General features: G+C 32.8%; 1 protein-coding gene across 7 annotated transcripts in view; it reads left to right on the top strand.

Moving 5' to 3' along the window:
- The window catches only part of LOC145293292 (tyrosine-protein phosphatase non-receptor type 5-like), a 360,679-nt gene that overhangs the window by 49,485 nt on the left and 287,895 nt on the right, over positions 1 to 23,299 (top strand). Inside the window, exon 1 of one of the 7 annotated variants that reach the window (XM_080139900.1) lies at positions 9,013 to 9,318. The exons of 2 other annotated variants lie outside the window; for them this stretch is intronic. The gene's annotated coding sequence lies outside the window, so the exon portion shown is untranslated. Of the gene's footprint in view, positions 1 to 9,012; positions 9,319 to 14,836; positions 14,906 to 21,648; positions 22,951 to 23,299 lie in introns of those variants that run through there. 4 more of the 7 variants (XM_080139905.1, XM_080139901.1, XM_080139903.1 and 1 more) reach the window with 4 other exon arrangements.

Genomic DNA, 23,299 nt, shown 5'->3' with positions numbered 1-23,299 from the left:
TAAAACCTAACGTTAACAACCACCACCAAACTGGAAGCGACATTTTTTTTTAAAATTAAGGCTGGACAATCTAAAGGAGAGGATAACTTTCAAAAATATCGGCGAAAAAAGTGACCCCCCTGTAGAAAAGTGCCTAGTTGAAGGGGAAGATATTAATGTTTTTAGCCAATTTTTCGATATTTGTCGTATGAAAGGTCGAACTTTAAAACGATACTGATCTTGGTAAAATCCGTCGCCTCTATTGAAAGTTTAAGGCAGACATGAAAAATACATACATACTTACATACATACATTTATATATTGGTAACTAAAAATTTTCGAACAAAACTGATGAAAAAGCTTGCCATATCTCTGAATACCCTTTATGTAAAATTTCAAATGTTTAGACCAGAAATTGTCTGAGTAATTTGGTATAGACCGCAGACGTCAATTTTTTTTTAAATTTGACCCCTATTATGACCCCTAAAAATTTATAGTTTCGGGCTCAAATCACTTTATTAAGTTAGATCCAGGTTCAAGGAACCTATATCTAAAATTTCAAGTGTCTAGACCCAAAATTGTCGGAGGAGTTTGGTAGAGTTCTTAAAGGTCAAATCGTTGAAATTTGACCCCTTAACAGCCAAATTTCTGGCTGACACCCGTCACATCGATTTTCCCAAATCTCAGTACCCGGTATTTCAAATTTCGAGTCTATAGACTAAAAATTGACAGAGTTATTGCGTAGGGAAATGTACACAGACAGACAGACACACAGACAGACAGACAGACAGACATGTTCACTTTTATAGATATAATAGATATATATAATGTGCTAGCGGGGGGGGGGGGCTTTGCCCGGTCATAAAACACGCTTAAATATCTTATTTTAAATTGGGTCCTGGATATGACCTTAAACTATATCCGATGGTGAGGGCCCCAGCTTGCAGGCCTTAGGGAGTGTGGAGCCACCCTTTAATTGCCATTGCTCCCAGGTCCACTCTGACCCGGAGTGGTAGCACCTGTTAGGGTCCCAACTATGGTTTCTTTTTTTTTTTTTTCTTTTTTTTACACAGTGATCACCACTTATCAAGGCCCGGAAGCCACTCAGGGATAAGGGTTAAAAAAACAAATATACTATATTAAAAAATCGTTCTTCAAAATCACCAGATTCGGCATTAAATAACCTGAAAAGGATTGATATGCCGTAAAACAAAACAACCAACCAACCATATTTTAAATTGTCCCGATTTCATATTAATTATTATAGAATTGTGATGTTAAAAGTAAAAAAAGTATTTGGGTGCCATCAGCTAGAATCGAAACCGAAAGCAAAACTGTAGCATTCAAAGCTGGTGACGTTACCACTGTATCAACATGTCACGAATATGGACTGATTAAAAATTAAAAATAAACTAAGATGAATGTCCAAAATGTATAAAGATCTTTTTTTTCAGTTTTGACCCATTTTTTTATCTCTTAAAAACTATTTTAATCGGCTAAAGACCCATAAAAGAACGGCCCATAAAAAAATCCAATCATTTGAGGCCCCTAACGCCGCTCTTCGACTTTTAGTTTCGGAAGAGTTAGAATTTGAAAATCTAGAGACAGACAAACATACAGACATGTAGCCTTTTATATATTAGATTATTGTTATTGTTTACTTGTTACTGTATATCATTTATAATTAACGGTTCCCATATCATGTTAAATTCTATACTTGGTCTAATTAGTAATTGATTGTCCCCCAGCACATGTGTTGCTTTTTTGAGTCTAGATTCCTGAGTTCAACAGAAACATTCCTGAATTCAACAAGATACACTTGAAGAAGGCCAGAGGTTACATCAACCGAAACGTTGTGAAAATCACACTCAAGATGAGAACAGTAGTACGATGAATCCAAATAATCTGAATGGCCAATCGTCATCTCAAAAATTCAGAACTGTCATAAACTATTTGTTTGTTTAACTTCTTAACGATGGTATTTAGGAAACTATTACTACTAATAATATGCAACATCAACGAAAAAGAACAGAAATTTCTGAGGATCTGCTTTTAATATTATAGGGTATCTGTTCATGATGGGCCAGCCAAGGTTAGGCATGATTTGGGTGGAATTGAGTTAATCTATTTTCCCAGCCAACGCCGGGACACAGACAGCTAATTATATATAAACAAAGACATCACATGACATAAGCAATTAATTTAATTTCAATTTAAATCAAAGACAATAATTAATTTCATAGCATACTATCAGATGCCTATTTGGCAGCAATATTGATATGATTTCTAATTTTCTCAACAGAGATACTTGAGGTGATTTAGTAGACAAAAATGCATTAGCAGCCCTGTCTTTACTTCCAAATGTTTTATTGTATAGATTTTAGGGCCATGTTTTAGCTATTATATCTGCGTGTTTTATAACGGTTCTGATTTGAGTTGCCTATTTTTCTTGTGCATGATTTTATAATGTATGTTTGTGTCAGTGTGTCGTCTGCTTATTCGAAATAATCGCTGGCTTAGGCTGTTTTATGCTTTACCCAAATGCATTGTGGTGACCTCAATTGTGATTGTGACGTCAATCTTGATGTTTCGGTGGAGATAAATCTGTAGGTCGTTTACCATTACTGTTTGCCGAGTAATGGTTTCAAGATGATTAGACGTCTTAAAAGTGCATATGATTTAACGTTTTCAGTAATAAAAGGTGTACTTCTCACCAAATTTCGAATGTCAATACTCATTTGTGTATTTCTGCTGTTTGCTTTGAACGCTGTTTTGCTGTGGATGGTAGTTTCTCGAATTATTTTCATGTCGACCATTTCTTTGGAGGGTCCATAGTTGGTTGAACTGCTAGAAGTTCATTATTTGGCTTTCGTACGTGGGTATAAAGTATGCCTTTAACGCAGCGATAGCTTCTCGCGCATTCTCCATCTTCTAGGATAGACTCTTGTTAAGTTGTTTCTCGTTTTAACGAATTTGTCTTCCATTTAAAAGTAGTTACTGAACTCTAACCTGATATCGCGTATATTTTACTGGGGTTTGTGAAAAAGCGATTGCCGTCGTCATTGCCTGTGTAGTTATCTGACAGCTTTCAAAGAAAAACGGGTTTACATTTCATACTGATGCTATCAATTTTCTATAATAATTAAAATATAATATTTATGCATATTTTATGACTGGGCAACGCCGGGCGGCCTTCTCGTATCTATAAAAGTGAGACTCTGTGTGTGCGTGTGTGTGTGTGTGTAAGAACAATTCTCAGCCTATATACTCAAAGAATTTTTGATCTACAGTCTTGAAATTTGGTATATAGGGTATTCAGACATGTCGAAAAATTTTTAATCGGTTTTCATCCAGATGAATTTGAAAATTGGTATGTGGAAGGTCGTCGTATTGTTATCTATTTGTCAACTGTCTCACGAATGCACATGCATGAATGGTTTATGTTAAGAACAGGTTTGGAAACAATATTTAAAGATTGTGTTAAGCTGATCTATTTGCTATCGTACTTCACTCACTGTCTTTAGGTTGTTCGAACATGTTTTTTTTTTTTCATCACCAAGGTTTAGGTTTTGGTTTCGATCTCGGCTCGAGTATTTTTTTTTTTTTTACTTACAAGAAATGAACTGTTTAGTTGCATATTTGCATGCATATGTCTCTTTTTTTTTTTTTTTACACGGTGGTCACCACTTATCAAGGCCTGGAAGCCACTCAGGGATAAGAGTTATTGCAAGTACAGTATGTTAGTGTGGAGATTTAATGAAGTGTTTACTTAAGGGGGCGGTTCATTAGGAATTTGTTAACGTTGGACTTGAAGACATCCAGGTTGTGGTCAGGTGGGAAGCAGGCACACGGAACAGAGTTCCACAGGCGTTCAGTTCTAAGAAAGAAGCTTTGTTCATGGAATCTACGTTTTGATTTAGGCACAGATAAAGAGTGGGGAAAATTTTTGACAGTGGATTCAGCTAGACGTCTCAGTTTCTGTATGATTTAAAATATAATATTTATGCGTAGTTCACAACCGGGCAACGCCGGGCGGCCTGCGAGTAACACTATATAACTAACTAAAAGGTTCATTTAGTGAAGCCGTTTGAATCCATACAAGTCAAGTCACCTACCAAAATTACATGGGATTATAGGAACCGTTACGTGAATAAAACTTAAAACCTAAGTCTGCAAAAATATGAACAAGTTTTTTTCTTTTTTCTTTTTTGCAATGGATTTTCTTATCCTTTATTTCTTATCTTTTTTAAGTTATAGAAAATCTGGGTATAAATAATACGTTTTTTTTTTTACTGTTGTTTTATTTTTGTCGCGTCACTTGCTGTGTGTGCTTAAATTTGTATTCAATAATCACCATAAAAAAAAAAACTACAAAGGAAGAAAAAGATAACATTCGAAAATGAGACAAGAGAATACATTTCTATAGAAAAGTAAATACGAGAAGGAAATGGACAAATTCGAAAAGGGGATAAATTATAAGTACCGGGTACCTCTTTTATTAGCCGTACTTCGAATGAGGAGAGTACACTATTTGTCCTTTGACCCTATCACCATTTTATGATTGCAGGAAATAAGGGCAGCACAAACCGATAAAATGGGTTGGTTATCAAGTTATTAAAAACGATTCCAAATACTATTAGGTTGGTGGAAAAATAATATCGTTTTTTGGCATGAAGTTGGACGCCAAAAAAAACGACATTATTTTTGCACCAACCTAATAGTTGTTTACGTTAAATATACATTAAAAATGTATATAATAATAATAATAATAATAATAATAATAATAATAATAATAATAATAATAATAAATAACAACAATGAAAGCTGAAATATTAAGGAAAACCCTTGAATGCAGGGACCAATACACATGAGCCACATGCGCGGACCAGACGAACTGCTGCAGAGACAAAACATGAAGTAGCGTCACAAGGAACCAAGAACATAGAAGATACATTTCTATAAGTTCTCTATCCCCTCCCATTATCCAATCACCGCCCACCACAAAAGAATGATGCCAGATAGTCGAGAAAGGTCAAGGATAATGGAAAGACTGAGGAAAGAGCACTGACCAAACCTCCACTGGACAAGTGCAAAGAGAACTGGGACCTTGGGGAGGCTTATTGCCACTCAAATTCCAGTGGAGGCCAATGGCTGCTGCTAGTGAGAAATCAATGGTGGGCGGCTGTTGTAATAATGCAAATTCATTTGCAAATGTTATCAGAAGAGGTGAAAAGCACTGGAAAACTGGGGAGACTTGTTGTCACTCAGCTCCCAGAAAACAGCACAGGCTATTTTTAAGGGGAGATCCTTTATGACCTGCGTGAAAGCTCCTTGTGAGCCAATAATAATGACAATATATCACTAACTAAAAAGTCCATTTAGTGACCATTACAGCCTGTGTCATACTTTGTTATATCACTCTCTGCATTGTGTAGGGTTTGCTGTTATGTTAAAAGATTGTAGTCTCTAAAGCTGTGGGGTGTGTTTGTGTTGTTGGGGTATTTGTAGCAGTTTCTAACATCTGCAGATCTGATTGGAGTCCATCGATGACCGCCTTTATCTAGTGTTCACCTGTCTGCTTCGATGTGAGTTTGATATCCAATATCTTGGTTCTTTATTCTTTGATTGAACATTTCAACACAAACGCACGAGAAAGGATGGTTTCTTTCTGCATGCTGAAATCATTTGTTATAAACTGCATAGTTTTCTCCTGCTTGAAGAAAAATATGCAAAAGAATTGATCCGTGACATTCTTTGCTCGCCCCATTATCCAATTGGCACAAATGCATTGGTCGTCAGCTGAAAATCTGGCCAACCAACATCAAAGGGTATTTGGCAAAGTCTCTGATCGACAAGTTGCTGATCTTCATCAATCAATGCAAAAGGAACAGGATTGCCATCTGAGAGATGCTGTGCTGATGAAGAAGAAAACCGGTTTCAATCTCTGTTCCATCGCTGCAATGTTGCATCCATGTAACTGTTTTACAAGTACTTTAATGGAATGTGCTCCGATGAACTCATAGCACTCGTGCCCTCTTGATGCACATACTCCTAACCTGACAAGCAGCAGAATCCCACCCCTTCACTCTTGAGGTTTCTAGACGCCAGAAAATCTTTTATTCTAATAGTTTCTCTGTTCGGTCTGCTAGATTTTGGAATGCTTTCCTGTTTCCTTGATTGTACTGACCTGCAAAAGTTTAAATCTTATGAAAACAGATATCTTGCTGCTCAACTCCCCACATGCCACTCTTATATATGGTAGAAAATAGTAGCTCTTTACGTTCAAGTGGCAAAATACCTTGTTTGGAATAATCTTTATGAATAAATAAATGAATTTAATATATAAAGAAAAGTCAATCATTTTTAACTTTAGACCGAGAGAGCATTGGATCTGACTCATCGATAGTTGGTATTTAAATTTATATTTATTATATTATTATCTTATGGTTTATTATATTTCATGGCAAGTGCTCGTCTGAGCTCCAATCTATGGTCCCCCCTTGCCAAACTTTCACGAGAAACACTCGTCTAGCTGAAAACACTATCAATAATTTTCCCCACTCTTTATTTGTGCCTAAACCTAAATGTAGATTCCATGAACAAAGTTTCTTTCTTAGAACTGTACGCCTGACTACAATATGGTTGTGTTCAAGTCCAATGTAAACAAGTTCTTGATGAGCTGTTCCATTTGTTAACAAATTTACTAAATTTCCATTACTAACGATTACTATATTGTTTAATTGACTACTGTACACTCTTTAACCCTTATCCTCTCGAGTGGCCTCTGGGCCTTGATAAGTACTGGTGTCTATGTAAACAAAAAAATTATATTTTATTAATTGATTATTTTTATTTATTCAATTTAGATATTTAAAAAAATTATTTTATTCACAAATATTATTGTATTTTGATTTGTATAATTATAATGAATAAATATGATTGGATTTATTCATTAATTCATTTAATTTAATTTTTTAAAAATTTTCCTAAAGAAGAGAAAAATATTATTTGCTAATTTAAAAGTGGGATCTGTTTGACATGAATTTAACGTCAAATTATTCCATTTTTAGTCTGTTCTAACGTTTTAAGGAATTTAGCTATTTTTTGCTATAGCAGATAAAGTGCGTTTTTAGGGAGATCTGCTTTTTTGGCATTTATGTGTGTTTTTTACAAGAGATTATTTTTTTAGGATTGGGAGTTTGCCACTCATATTTATGGTTAGTTTTAATGTTCCTATTTACTTGCCTCTCCAGGAGGGCAAAGTTAGACACAAAGTCGGTTTTTAATGTGGGGAATATCCAGCTTCCCCCAAAGGGCACTCTTATGTTGAAGGAGGTAATGATAGTGTACAGGAAAGTTTTTTTAGAGAGGGTGTCATTCAGACTTCATATATATATATATATATATATATATATATATATATATATATATATATATATATATATATATATAGTTATATTTTTGTGAAAAAAGAATTCCAGCAGAGTGCTCTATTATAAAGAAAGAATTTCCAAATAAAAGCGTAATATTTATATTTTTTATTTTCAAGGGGTTAGATAAAAAGCCATCGATACCGTTGGTTTCAAACCTGATAATAGAGAACTATTTTAGGCCTCAATATCAAGTTAACTTTCATGATTCAATTCTGGATCTTAACAAAGGAACATATGAACTTTATAAAAACGAAAATATGAACCCTACCTACGTCCACCCACTCTCAAACCACCCTAAATCGATCATCAAACATATCCCTAAATATATCAGCAGAAGAATCAGTTTTAAGTCCTCAATCAAAGAAATTTTTGATAAACATAAGAACTTTTATAATAAGCCCCTTAAAACAGTGTCTAAAAACAGTATCTAGCACCACCACGAATTATTTACTGAGAAATTAAAAAAAAAACCCTAAAAACTGTCAATCATTAAATTCCTCTTGTTTTCTCTGCCTGTATGAAAACCTTTTCATAACGAAATTCCAAGATATAGACAGGCTCTTAAATAAACAAACATGCAACATCAATTAATTATAAGCATTATAAATCTTATCTCCTAATGCACTTACTTACTCCTCCCTCTTCATCTATCGCTAGAAAAGTCTCATTTCACTTAGTTCTTGCACTAACTATACTTATATCTTATAGTACTTCTCCAATTTTCTGAAATCTTCACAAATTAATAAAATTACTTTTAATTGCAGAATCTTTATTGCTGCTTTATACAATTGTTTCATAACCTATACTTATTACTCAGTTTGTTAGCTGACATGATTTATCTGTTTCCCCTTTTTAATGTTTACTCTAAATATTTGTACTTTATATATTATATATATATATTTAAATACATAAATAAAATTATATATATATATATATATATATATATATATATTATTTATATATTTAAAAATATATATATGATTGTTGAGCTGAATTAAATCCGACGATATGAAATAGAATGGAGGTGGAAGGACCTGCATACTCAACTTGGTTGAGTATGCAGGTCCTTCCACCTCCATTCTATTTCAAATATATATATATATATATATATATATATATATATATATATATATATATATATATATATATATATATATATATATATGAATGAATAGGAAAAGTATAAAAGTTCATAACTTTTCTTTATTATTTTCTATTGGTGACGTCACGTGCAGGAATACAAATTATTTTGAAAATTTTTTTAAAAACTATTTATTTATATATATAATTATTACTATAATAATGTTTTTGAATTTTTAATATATATATATATATATATATATATATATATATATATATATATATATATATATAAATGAATGAATAAAATAAAAAAGACCACACCCATAAATTGAAAATTTTGCAGGATCTTTCTGGGTTTTTTTTTTTGGTTTCTTTACTTTTTTTTTCAGAGAATTTCGAACAATTTTTTTAAAATTTCAATTTAGTTTTATTTGTATTTTGAAATGAACCTTGACATTTTTAGTGAAGAGGGCGAAAATGTGTTGTTGTTGTTGTTTTTTTTTTATTTTTATTTATCATCATCATCTTTTTTTAACACTTGCCCCACCGCGGCGCACGCACCCCCGTTCTAAAAATAAGGGGTAGAGGAAGGAAGGAAGAAAGATTTTGAATAAATAACCAATAATCCGACATTTCTGTATTGTTCGTTCGCCATTCACTAATCCGTCACGTTTATTCGCTCATTCCAAACAATGGCAGTGCCGCAACCCGTTTTTTGCATGTGCGCGCACACAACGCACCAACAATGATTTCGAAAGCGTCTACAGCTGCGCCTTTTTTTCTCTCCAAAAAACACCAATTCTTCCCTGGGTTCAAAAATTAAGTAAGTGTTATTATTTGTCAAGAATTTGAATTCTAATATCAACCATTATTTCTGCTATCAGCTTCAAGAAGTGACCGATATAGCTTGTTTTGATTTTCGTTTCTGTGCGTTTTTTTTTTTCCTTTAATGAATAATGAATGAGACTATCAACTCGGTTGTTCGATCGATACAAAAGCGTAGTAGTAGTTGGTAGTATTTTTTATTTGTAGTTTTAGTTTTTCTCATTTTAAAGAATACAAGAAAAACACTAATATTAAAAAAAGATTATTTAAAAAAATATATATTCAAACGTAATCTGAAACCAAATTAATATATTAAACGTGCTAACCATATATTATTGTTTGGATATTATTACCATCCACAACGTTGCACATGTCTTCGAGTTTATATGAGAGTGGTGTACAGTTTTGTCCTCGTTCAGTAAATTGAAATCGTTCTAGACTGAGGCAAGTTTAAGTTTTGTCCCAGTTCAGAGCACCTGTTTTGGGGGAGCTCTATCTTTCTCCACATTAAAAACCAACCTCGTGTCTAATTTTGCTTTCATCGGGACGATAGTAAAATAAGGATGCTAAGAGGGCATTCTTCCAGGCATTACCTTCTCCTTCGGGAGAGAGGGCATTGGTTTATTACTGGTATCTGGACTAATGCCACCGGGCACGATCGCGGCAAATGTTGCAACTATTCATAGTGCACACATTTGTGTATGTGTTGGAAGAGTGGGGAGGGTTAGATTCCCTACATTAACTTGGCCCCGGGGGTCACATCTAGTCTCGGTGAGAAGGTTCATACAGTTACCATTCACAGACTGGTTTGGATCACGTCACGTGGCAACTTTAGTGTAAATTATGTAACAGAAAAATTTAAAATGAATAAAGCCATTTTTATTATTATTTATTATTTATTTTCGCTTTAATTTTTTTGAGAATCGGGTATAATTTATTCAAGATTAAGTTTTTATTTTAAAAATCGACTTTGATTGATGTCATTTGGCGTTCTTATTTTTCAAGATTTGTTAGGGTCACGTGATACCATTATTCGCACTTTCTTCGTAGAAATGAAAAAATAATTATTTCTTTATTGTCAAAAAAATAAATAAATAAATAAAATAAATAATGATTGAAGAAACCAAAACAATTTGGCGTTATTTTATCTGTCTTTATTTTCATTAATTTTATTCGTGTCTATCTTTTACATTTTTTATGTAATCGTTGAGAGAGAGAGAGAGAGAGAGAGAGAGAGAGAGAGAGAGAGAGAGAGAGAGAGAGAGAGACAGACAGACAGACAGACAGACAGACAGACAGACAAGCAAGAGACGCTGGGAAAATTTAGAAAAACAAAAATAAATAAATAACTATCTTTTTTTCCCCCGTAATTTTGTTTTTCATATAATTATTCGACAACCTAGAAAGATATCGGTTATCTTTACGATTACTGTTTCCACTTCACTTCCGGTTGCTCCTTCGTTTGTAATTGATTTTTTATGTTATTTTTTGTGTATTAAATTGTTAAGGGAAATTACAGAATAAGTGAAGGAGTCCCCCTCCCCATGATAAGAATGACTTTTCTAAATAATAACGCTAGAACAAACATGCTTGCTTAACATGGAGAGGCCGAAGCGGAAGTGACATAGAAACAGTAATTGTAACGATAACTAAGATATCAGAGAAAAATGTCATTAAAAAGTTTAGTGTAATCACTTTACTTATTACTATATAAATTTAAAGTAGACTTCCTGCAGCAAGCGTTAATGATCATTTACGTAGAAAAAAAACGGGTAACCATTTTTTTAACATGGGCACTACACAAACGACTTTCATTAACGAAAACAAACATTTCTTTTTCGTATTATCAACTCCGAACTTACGGTTAGTTACCGGCAACCCTAGAATTTGTTGGAGTTTTTTTTTTTTTTTTTTTTTTTTAATCTTTTTTTATTTTTTAAGTACTATTATTAGAAACGTGTAAAAACAAGATTCACTTGTTTTGGTCTTTTACCTTTTTCAAATTAAAAAAAAAAAGTAATAATTATGATGATGATGATGATGTACTCGCTAGGAGTTCTCACACAAGGCATCAATGATGCCTTGCATCATCAGCGATTTACTCACTGATAATAGCCGGTGGTGTTTCCTGGAGTTTGGGTGACAATAAACCTCCCCAGATATCCAGTATTCTTCATCTCTCTCGATAATCATTACAAATGACATTGTGTTATTGCAACAGCCGCTCACCATTGATTTATCGCTGGCAATAATGGTTGGTTTTCACTGAAATTCTGTTCGTAATAAGCCTTTTCAAGATCCCAGCTCTCTCTGCACACTTTCAGTGAAGGAAGATCTGAGCATTTTTGTTACTGTGCTGAAATAATAACGTTATTATTTTGGGGGAAAAAATGCATGATGCATATTCAGATTGGCACTTATGGCGGCAATTAAAAGGAAACCAAATACAGAACAGTTTGTACGTTGTGCGTAATCATTAAAGAACGAAGATGTCATATTCCAAAAATCATGTAATTTGATCAAGTATTTTATTTCAAACTAAGAAAATCAAAATTTACTATTTTTAGCGATTTTACTACTAAACTGCATTGAACATAAGGTTGAGTTTTCACTTATCACCTTCAATTGAAGTTGTCTCTCCTTTTTAATTTCATCGGATTTAATCATGCGGATGAAAACACTACGACTCGCTTAGTCGTAAAACTTAAGTTTCTTTAATAAAAAAAAACAAAAAAACCCCGACTTGATCAAATTATGTGATTTTTGGAATGTTTCACCTTCGTTCTATGACTGGTTCTTACATCATACAGACTTTTCTTTATTTTCTTTACTTTTAATTGCCGCTATAAGTGCCAATCTGAAGAAGTGAGTATAATTCGCGTTAAAAAAACGTCAATTTTACAAAATTTTTATATCTATTAAAAAAAAAAAAAAGAAAGAAAAAAGAATAAAGATGAAGCTCACTTCTTAGTAGAACCATATGGACGCGAAGTGAATTCGATAGAGTTTTTACTGTTTGGGTCACGTGACCGTCGTTTGATTACACGTTTTTATATTCACATTCACAGCTAACAATAACAATAACAAAATGTCATTTTTGTGCGTAAATTATATATATATAAAATATATATCTTTCAATGTGATTTTCTTTTTCAGATTTTCATGCCCCCTTTCATGTTTAACACCAAAAATCGAATAATTATTCTAATTATTTGGTACAATATCGATTTTTAATTTAGGGAAAATCCAGCTCCCCAAAAAGGGCGCCCTGGACTGAGGGGGGAGGGCAAAAATTTAAATGGTTCCAGTACAAATACAATACTTATATAAGAATTATTTATTATCACATTTAAAGAAACAAAACGGTACTTATGCAGAACATGGATTGCGCTGAAATAATATCGTTATTATTTAGAAATCCATTCTTAACATAAGGCGGCAGCTTATTTTGAAAAGTATTCTGTTTAATAAACAAAGTTGCCGTAAAAATTGAATTTAACTTGAAAATTCTATCTTAAAAATAGCATGTCCGTATTCTGCATCTGTACCAAAAAATTGCACAAGGCCGTGAAAAGTTTAGGGAGTGTAGAGAGGAGGGTTGTTGGTTATGCTCTGTCTAACCTAAACGTATTTTGACGCAGTGATAACCATTGTGTCTATGCGTCTTTAATCATTTGTTCTTTGCTTTCAGTTCAGCCAGCAGCCACCACAATACCACATTTACTCTATGGCTTACGCTTTCTATACATTGATCCTAGTTTTATTGCTCGTTAAGTTATAATTCATTTAATGAGTACATTGAATAAAATAAAATAGCTAACAAACTTAGGCATGAAGCCTTGAGAAAATTGTCGGGAATCGAGGCTATTTCTATTCGTCTACGAAACTTGAGATTACTCTAAGTCGGCACCTTTCACCACAATACCGCATTCGCACTGTGGAGTTAACCCTAGTTCAAGAATCCCAAACGTTTTACGTGACATTATGCCAGTTCAGCGTGAGGCGAGGCAGTCCACAGTAGGTGATTGCCATCCGATGCAAAAGTGGCCTTGATCAGACCCGTAAACAAATCTTGGCCGACAATAAACAAATCTTCCAGTCTTCCACTTGGAAGACCGAGCAGAGATGATCTGAGGAGATAAGATGTTTTGCTTAACTTAGTGTTATCAAGTTTGGCTTTTTTTTTAATTTAATTTTTTTTTTTTTTTGCGAATTCTAGTCTTTTTGTTCCTATTAATTCAGTACTTGTGCAGTTTACGAACCGTGCTACTTTTTCGATAATTAACTTCATTTTTTTTTTTATCTTTTTTCATTATTATTAAAGTGAAAGTACATAATAGTTAAAAAAAAAAAAAAAAAAGAAAGAAAAAACGGCCGCCTGGCGCCTCTCTGCAATGTTAAGAATGGCCTTCTAAATAATAACGTTATTATTTCAGTATGGTCCGTAAAATACACAAGTACCGTTCATTCTTTAGCAAACAAATTAAAAAAAATATCTGCTGATCGAAAAATAAGTAAATGTAAAGGCAATTCGGAAGTTGAACTCATTGTTATAAGGGAGGTAATTCTATTTTACTAAAAATTATAAGAAAAATTATTTTTCCAACTACTTTATTTTATATTTTTTGTTAATGTTATAAAACTTTTATAACATTAACAAAAAATATAAAATGCGACGATATTATAATTTTTTATTAAAACATCCGGCCAACTGTAAGAAAAATGATTTTTTTTTCACTTACTTTAGTAAAATAGAGTTACTTCCCTTAGAACAATGAGTTAAGCTTCCGAATTGTCAATTTAAATTTACTTATTAAAAAAAATTAATTAATATTATTGGCAATAATGACAACATAAACGACAAAATGTTTTATGTAAAAATAAAAACATAAGAGTTTAAATTTATTTCTCGTAAATTGTGATCTATTTATTTTATGCTGGGTTTGTCTGCAAGGTGTGGAGTGGTCCGACGCCGTATGAGGAGCGGGATTATTGGTTGGTAAGCAGCACAAGCGTACTCCTTTGCAATTACTGAATTTAACTGTGTGTACTACTGTATATGTAAACGTATAAACACGTTCATTCAGTGTGTGTGTGTGTGTGTGTGTGTGTGTGTGAACACGTGAGTTACACGTCACTCTGGCGTTTTGGAGACGTTGCCATTCTCTTTGTATTAAAAAAAAAATCGATATCATGAACGCGTGCACGTCGTGTGTAAACAGGAGGAGGGGAAAAGAGTTGCGTCGGATTGAGGGTTGTAGGCAGGGAGGAAAAAAGAAAGAAAGAAGCAAGCCAAGCCAGCCAACCAACCCGCGTTGCCATTTACTCGACTCATTCATTCATTCATTCACTCATTCATTCATTCATTCATCTTCCAGAATCGAGATTTCATTGTTCACTTTTCTCTCCACAATTTTATGTTGGATAGTAGTAGTCGTCGTGTAGGGTGTTATTTTTCCAGAACCTTTTACTTTTACTCTATCTCTCTCCCCCTCACTCTCTCTCTCTCTCTCTCTCTCCAATATATCTCAACAACATGTATACGTGGGCAGAGGTTTCAAATACTACTCATTCATTAAAATTAGGTTTGTTCCCCCCTTTTTTTTTTTTTTTTCAAATTATGGAAGTTTCTTTCCTTTCTATTAATATTAATTATAATTTACAGTATTTTATTGTGCTTAAATGTCTCTCTTTTATCCAACGACATTTTTAATCTGACGCCTTCTCTCTAGTAAATGTTGTAAAATAAGCTCACCTCCCTCTCTCTCTCTCTCTCTCTCTCTCTCTCTCTCTCTCTCTCTCTCTCTATCGTTCTCTATATTTCTCCCTCTTTTTATGGAATAAACTTGCGTGTTTTATTTCATTCAAAAAAAAAAAAAGAATGACTCGTTTTTTGTGTAGGCAGTTTTGCATTAATAATAATCGTTTGATATTTTCTGTGTGCGTGTTTTTTTTTTTGTTTTTGTTCTTTTCACTTTGGCTTTTGAATTATATTTGTATTTATCATTATTGTGATTATTACTGTACGTTTAGGTTTTCTCTGTATTTTATTTTATTTTATTTTATCCATATATTTATTTGTTCTACGCCATTTTATTCCCATAAAATTAATTGTTTTATAAAAAGTCCGTTTTCTGTGTTTTGTTTTGTTTGTGATTCATTTGGTTATCTTAAACTGTAACAGACTGAATGTAAGTTCTTACCATAATTGCATACCGTCTGAACCATTTCATACGAATGCTTCAATGATTTGTTTTACTGCTGTTTGACATATTACTGGCTTTAAATGTAACATTTTCTGTTGTATAAAACTTTTTTTTTTTAGTCATTCATTGATTCACCCATTCATCAAAGTAATACTCTACAAAAAGCATCGATTAAAATTACACATTGATTATCACACATGACTAGGAAAAACATGTTTGATTTCCATCACAATTGATTATTAGTTTTTTTTTTTTCTTTTAATCTAGAACAAGGCAACCTCATTTCTGCAAACGATTGTAATATTTTTGTTATCATATTTATTGGCTCCTTTTCCAGTCTTAATAGACAAAATATACCTCCTCTAAGGGTCCCTACGCGACGAGTCAATTAAAAGCAAGAGTTACGTAATCTCCAACCACACACCTCCTGATCGTCACTGCTGGGTTTCAATGGCAACGAAAAGTCCAGGACGACCGAAAACAATGCCGATATAAGCATACACCACCTGGTAATTCCAAATGGTCACCCATCTTTGTACTGACCAGACCAAATATCGATTAACTTCGATAATCTAACGTGATTATGTTGTGTTATATATTAGCTTTACATAAATAATATCAATATATCTCGCCATCAATGAAGAAGCAGTGCACAGAACACACAGCAAGATGTCGTGTGTCTATGTTTTTTGTCTTTACGTTACACTGAATTTTAAAAAAAATATTTAATCGAATATTTATCAAAAATAAACTAGGAGGAAAGTAAAAGGATGTTTTTTTAATCATACGTAAAAAAATAAAATAATAATAATAAAATAAAATGACTGCATTATTTTTTTTTCTAAACATTTCACTAGTATTGTGCCACCATCCCGAGCAACGCTGCGTAAATTCAGCTACTTATATAATTTGATATATAAATTTAATATATAAATACGGCTACTCATACAATTTAATCCACCCTTCATTAAAGGAAGATCTCTCTCTCTCTCTCTCTCTCTCTCTCTCTCTCTCTCTCTCTCTCTCTCTCTCTATCAATCTATCAATCTATCTACTCTACCTACCTATATATATACATATATATATATATATATATATATATACATATATATATATATATATAATCTACCTACATATATATATATATGTAGGTATATATATATATATATATATATATTCCTGTTAAAATGAAATCGTTGATCAAATGTTTCAAATCAATCAAAATATGTGTATCACTGTATCAATCAACTATTCATCTCGCGTAGTTCACAAAATTTTACTTAATTTTTCTTCGTAAACATATTCTGTATATATATATATATATATATATATATATATATATATATATATATATATATATATATATATATATTACTACGCACCATTGCATACTTGAGTCTTAGAATTTTATTTTATTTTTTGGTTTTGCATTTTACTTTCAATACGTATTTATTTGTTTAACAAAGAACTCCCATCTTCGCCCCCCCCTCCCGATATTTATTCATATCTTTCCACGGTGTTTCTATGTTAGTGCCCCCCTTTCCCCAATACACACATCATTCATATATTTCTGACACACTGTGCAGCAGCAGCACCCTCTTTTATTACAACATTTTTCGGCGTGCTATTGGTGCGCTCAAATGCGTACACGTTTGTATTGCACGTGTATGTCTCTATCAATATGTATGTGCTTGTATTGTTGGCGAAGAGTAGTAGTAGTAGTAGTAGTAGTAGTAGTAGTAACTGAGCCTTGCAAATTAAGCTTGAGTTGTTAGAAGATGAGCCCGGCTCACTCATTCATTCATTCGTTCATTCAATCGTGTCTTGCCATTTTCTTGCAAGTGTTCATAATTTGAGCCGGGCGTGCGCTTTTCAAGAAAGTTCCTTCTCAGCATTACTACCTTTTCTTTATCTCATCCGATACCCCAATCCAACCCAACCCAACCAATCCAACTCACCCCAACCCAACCCAATCCAATCCAATCCAACCCAACCCAATTACCGTCGCCTCCAACTTGCCGGCACCGCATATGTCTCTACCCTCTTTAATATGTCGGTGATTGACACACAAACGCTATGTAATTTGTAAACGCATGCGAGGAGACTTTCGTCTGATTATAGCCTTTCCTTCATCCTGATGTGGTTAGGATGTGATTTGTATAAGTGCAAAATAGAAACCATTTATATATGTTTCACAATTTGTACAGCATTTTTTCTTCTGGTCTTCATCTTAAGGCTTAAATCATGTTTTTTTTTTGTAATTTTTATCAATAGCAATTGAACATTATCGTTAAAAAATCAAAATTGCTTTAATCTTGTCTTAAAAATGAAAATGGTGAAACATTAAAATTAATACCCCCTCCCTTGTGTGTGTGTGTGTGTGTGTGTGTGTGTGTGTGTGTGTGTGTGTGTGTGTGTGTGTGTGTTTTATTTGCCACTTAAAAACAAATGAACCCACATTGTGGTTTTATATGTTCAACTTGCTTAGGTGGTAGAGAGGTTCTCTTGAACGCAAACGCCTGCATAAAATAACCTTTTTTGATATAACTGATTTTTATTTACAGATATATTTTTCATGTTTTATGTATATAAAAAAATTATATATATATATATATATATATATATATATATATATATATATATATATAGAGAGAGAGAGAGAGAGAGAGAGATAGATAGATAGATAGATATATAGATAGATAGATAGATTTCAAGGTCATGGATGTTTTATTAAATTACGATGTTGTTTTGATATTCAATATTTTAGTTTGATATTTCAAGCGGTCTTCTGCTCTTGATCACAAAATGTTGTGAAATAACAATGAAAGGCGTTGGAAAAACTGGAGATTTGTTTTTTTGGGTTGCATTCATTTGTTGTAAAACCTTCCATTTCACTTGAATGTATCGTTTGTGAAAGAGGAATATTGTATTATTATGATTGTCAATGAGTTTAGTTTTATGAAAGACGTCGATATTTTATTGTTATGGGATATGACAGTAAAATCTAAGAATAGAATGGAATTATGAGTTTTCCATGGTAAAGTTTATAGTGTTATGAAAATTGTTGATGTATTTAGGTTGGTGAGGTCATGTAGCCATATAAAGAAAATGTCATCACTATATCAGCAACAGGGGAAGGGTCCAAGGGGGAAGTTTTGAAGAAGTTTTTTTTTTTCTAACAAAAGCATGAATATATTAGCATAGATGGGGGCTATTTTAGTGCCTATGGCAATGCCTTTGATCTGGAAGTAGTGTTGGTTGTTGAATTGAAAATTGTTTTGTGTGGGGATGAATTATATTAGCTTACAAATGTTTTGTATTCTGGAATGTTTTACAGCCCTGTACATCCTCATCATGAGGGATGTTAGTGTAAAGAGCTGATAAGTCAAAGGTGACTAAAATACTTTCTTGCGAAAGATTGTCGATTTGTCTGATAGTTTTAAGATAGTGTGGTGTCTTTGATGTAGCTAGGAAATCTAGGTAATAAAGGCTTAAAAGATGGTCTACATATTCAGAAATATATTATGTTAGCATGCCAACACAAGATATTATAGGTTTACCGGTGGGTGATATGTTCAAGGATTTGGTTAATTCATTGATATTGTTGAGGTTTAGGGTCAGTGTTTAAAGCGTATCTGTTGTAGTGGTGGTAGTGCCAGTGTTTGTTATGGGTTTGTAGTATTTGAGAGTGGTTTAGAAATTGGCTGCTTTAGGATTTGTGGGGATGAGGGAAGTGATGATCTTGGAGGTGCAGGAGGGTAAGACTAGTGAGTTCTTGTTTGTAATTGAAAGTTGGTTCTTTGGGGAGTGATTTGCAGAAATTTGTGTTTTTGAGTTAGGTTTCTGCTTCTTCGATATATTTAGCAGTGTCCATGATGATGATGGTTCCTACTTTTTCTGTCAATTTGATTGCGATACCATATTTATTTTAGGGTGTGAATAGCTGTTTTTGTGAAGAGATGTTTCTGTTTTTATTGAAATAGAATCATGTCATCTTTTCCAGGTTTTAAACCTAATAAATTATGCACTATCAACCAAGCTCCAATCTCTGCCCCATCACCAGAATGTTGCATCCTAGTGTTTTTTTTTTTACAAGTATTTTAATGAAACTTGCAATAAGTGTGTTGCCTCGATGTAAATATCCTTGGGACTTGACAAGTAGCAAAATCTCACTCCTTCACTGTAAAGCTCTCTAAATGCTGGAAAGCCTTCTACTCTAATAATTTCTTCCCTTGGATTACTAGACTTCGGAATTTCCTCCCTGTTTCCTACTTCTCTGACTGTACTAACCTGCAGAAATTTAAATGTAATGTGAACAAGCATCTCCCTACTTAGAGTGTCCCTATAGACATGGCCCCAAATAGTAACCATTTATGTCCAAGTGACAATATGTCTTCTTTGGGAAAAATAATATTTAAAAAAAATTTTTTTTTAATATTAATCTTCCCATGATTTTGATTTCATAATACAATCAGCAGGAAAACCTGGTGTTGTCCAGGATTGAATGGGGATTTTTTTTATTCTTATTACATTTTATTAGTTCGAATTTTAGAGAGGAATCAAAGGATGTACTTAGCACTGATTGAGTGAAACTTGGTGTAAGTAATGCGGCGTAATGGTGTAATTAATTTAAATAAATTTTGCTAATTAACGACCTTTCTGCATTTCTGCTCCAAGCCCTGAACCCCTTGTTAACATTTATATTCTAATAATTTTTAAAGATTTTTTATTTCTTTCAGAATTATTAATAAAACTTATTTCCTTTGCATCGATGTCAAGTGCAAAAAAAAAAAAATGAATGATAATGTCAATGCAGAATACGGACCATGTTGAAATAATAACATTATTTAGAAAACCATTCTTAACATGGGGAGGATAGGCCGTTTTGTAACTGTTCTGTACTTTCACCTAACAATTTAATAAACAAAAATACTATAAGATTGAATTCAATTTGGAAATTCTATGTAAAAAAAAAGTATGGTCCATATTCTGCTCGATTTGATCAGCATAAAATATACTTCTCCAAGTATTTTGAGTAATGCAGTTTCATAACATATGTGATTATTGAGGTCTTTCTCGTAGGTTAAATTCAATAAACGTTTTTCTTTTTTACACAGGAGTCACCATTTATTAAGGCCTGAAGGCCACTTAAGGTTGAGGGTGAATGAGTGTAAGGTGGTCAATGAGACAACAGCATAGTGATTTTTAGTGGTGGAAATTGGGTACAATTTGCTTATTTAAGAACATGGCTCAACAAGTACTTGCTTACATTGAACTTGAAGATGAGCATGTTGTAGTCAGCTGGAAAGCAGCCCCGTGGTATAGAGTTCACATACAAGCAGTTCAGAGAAAGAAACTTTGTTCATGGAATTCGCATTTAGATTTAGACACAGATAGAAATTGTTGACAGTGTTTGTAACTAGACGAGTGTTTGTTGTGAATGTTTTGCAGAGAGGACGCGTAGATGGAATCTCAGCCAAGCGCTTGCCAGGAAAATAGCAATAAAGCAGAGTTAGACTCGCAACATCTCTTATATGAAGAAGATTACAAGAAAGAGGAAAAGACATCACCGACTTAGTTTTGAAGCTAATTTTGAAGAGCAGGAGAGAGTGCTCTGTGCAGCTCTTCTTATTTTCACTTCCACTTTTTGTTTAGTGGAAGTTATGCTGGTCTAGAAAAAGAAAAGTACCTATTGACTACATTGAAATGCTTCTTTTATGAATAGTTTTATTTTTAATAAAATATGTTATAATTGAATATAGATTTTTTTTTTTTAGTCTTATAGAATAACAATGTTTTAGCGAGGTCCGTTCGTCGCGGTGGATACTCAAATAGCATGTGTTGCTTGCCTTTTAGACGTCAACCGGTTTTATGCTCTTTGCGCGAGTTGATTTATATGTAAATTAGCTAACTCTCGTGCGATCTCGCAGGGAGATCTCTTCTCTGCTACAATGTATTTTAAAAGTTTAGATTAAAAAATATTTTTATTACAAGATATTTATTTAAAAATATTTCAAAGTAAAAACTAACTTTTTGATGCAAATCTTTAAAATAAAACTGGAATTACATAAATATTAATTAGAAAGTACTTTTCCTTGTTATACGTCGACATGACAGCAGCTAAACTGAAAGCGGAAGTCAAAATGGCATAACATTTTGTGGGGATTTAGCAGAGAATCCAACAAACGAAAAAACGAGTAACAAATTCAAATATGCAAATGAATGTTACCAAAGGCAAGATAAGTTACTCTTGTACTTACCTGAATAAGTTTTGTGTGTTTAACGTATTTTAAATTTTTTATTCGGTTCAGAAAAGAACTAGTGTCTAGTTCATAAATTAAATCGATAACAACATGACCGATACCGAACATGTCAGTAATGGCTGAAAACTGGAAAAATAAACAAAATACTGCTGGAAATCCACCTAATAAGTGTCACGTTTTCATCTTTGTTTATTTTTACAGTTTCCAGTCATTATTGACAATCTGAAGACGACAAGTTCGGGATCGGCCATGTTGTTATCGGTTTAATTTAGGAACTACACACTAATTGTTGTTTTTTTTAAACTTAATAAAAAAAAAAAAGCTTGGGTTTGTATTACTGTACACATAGATTCGAAAACGTTGTCAAAAAACAAATATATAACAAATAAATGTTATCAAAGGCAAGATAAGTTACTTTTCTACCAAACTGGATATGTTTTTTGTGTTTTTATTCAATGTAACATATTTATTCAGATCGAAAAACATACAGTGTTTACCGATGTATTCGAAAATTCAAGATGGCGTCTCACACCCTCTTTAACACCGTAAGTTTGGAAAAAGGTGTTATAAATAAAAAACTAGACAAAATACTATTAAAAACCCGCCGAATATATGTCAACCTATGTCACGGTAACATATATTGAACGAGTTTTTAACAGTATTTTATCTAGTTTTTTATTTATAACACCTTTTCCCAAACTTACTGTGTTAAAGAGAGAATCAGACGCCATCTTGAATGTTCCAATACATCGGTAAACACTGTATGGTTTTCGAGCTGAGTAAACATGTTACATTGAATAAAAACACGAAAATTATATCCAGTTTGGTAGAAAAGTAACTTATCTTGCCTTTGATAACATTTATTTGTTATATATTTGTTTTTTGACAACTTTTTCGAATCTATGTGTACAGTAATACAAACTCAAAAGCTTCAAAATACATTAAAGCACACAAAACTTATCTAGGTAAGTAGAAAAGTAATTTATCTTGCTTTTGATAACATTTATTTGTTATACATTTAAATTTTTACCCCCCCCCTTTTTTTATTTGTTTACTCCTCTGCTAAATACCCGGTGAGAAGAAGGTCCCTATTTTCAGATGACTTTGCAAATCACATTGATTTCTCAAGGGAGGTAACTTGGAGCTCTCAAGGTATGGGAGGTAAAGAAATATTTCACGTTAAGATTTAGGCGTTTAATAATTATTAAAAACGTTAATTTTGCTCATCATATTTTTATTTCCTTTTTTTTGTCATATTTGTTTTATTATCATGAAATATTGTAACATTTTCATAATCTTAATTCATTGCTAGATAACTCTTCACGTGAATTTAACTGGAGTTCTTCAAAAATCAAAGAAAGAACATACTATACTTTCTGTTTAATAAACCTGTAACTTAATATATCTGGTACCTTAATGTTGTCACAGTTTTATCTTGTTATGATTATGTTAGGATATATTTTAGTCATGAATAATGGGATAGCCAGAAATTTGAAATTAAAAGTCTTAA

This window comes from Euprymna scolopes, chromosome 14, assembly GCF_053919585.1.
Source record: "Euprymna scolopes isolate OS-2025 chromosome 14, ASM5391958v1, whole genome shotgun sequence".
NCBI classification, from domain to species: Eukaryota; Metazoa; Mollusca; class Cephalopoda; order Sepiida; family Sepiolidae; genus Euprymna; species Euprymna scolopes.
Note: the sequence above shows the minus strand (reverse complement) of the source record. Positions and strands in the feature narration are given on the sequence as shown.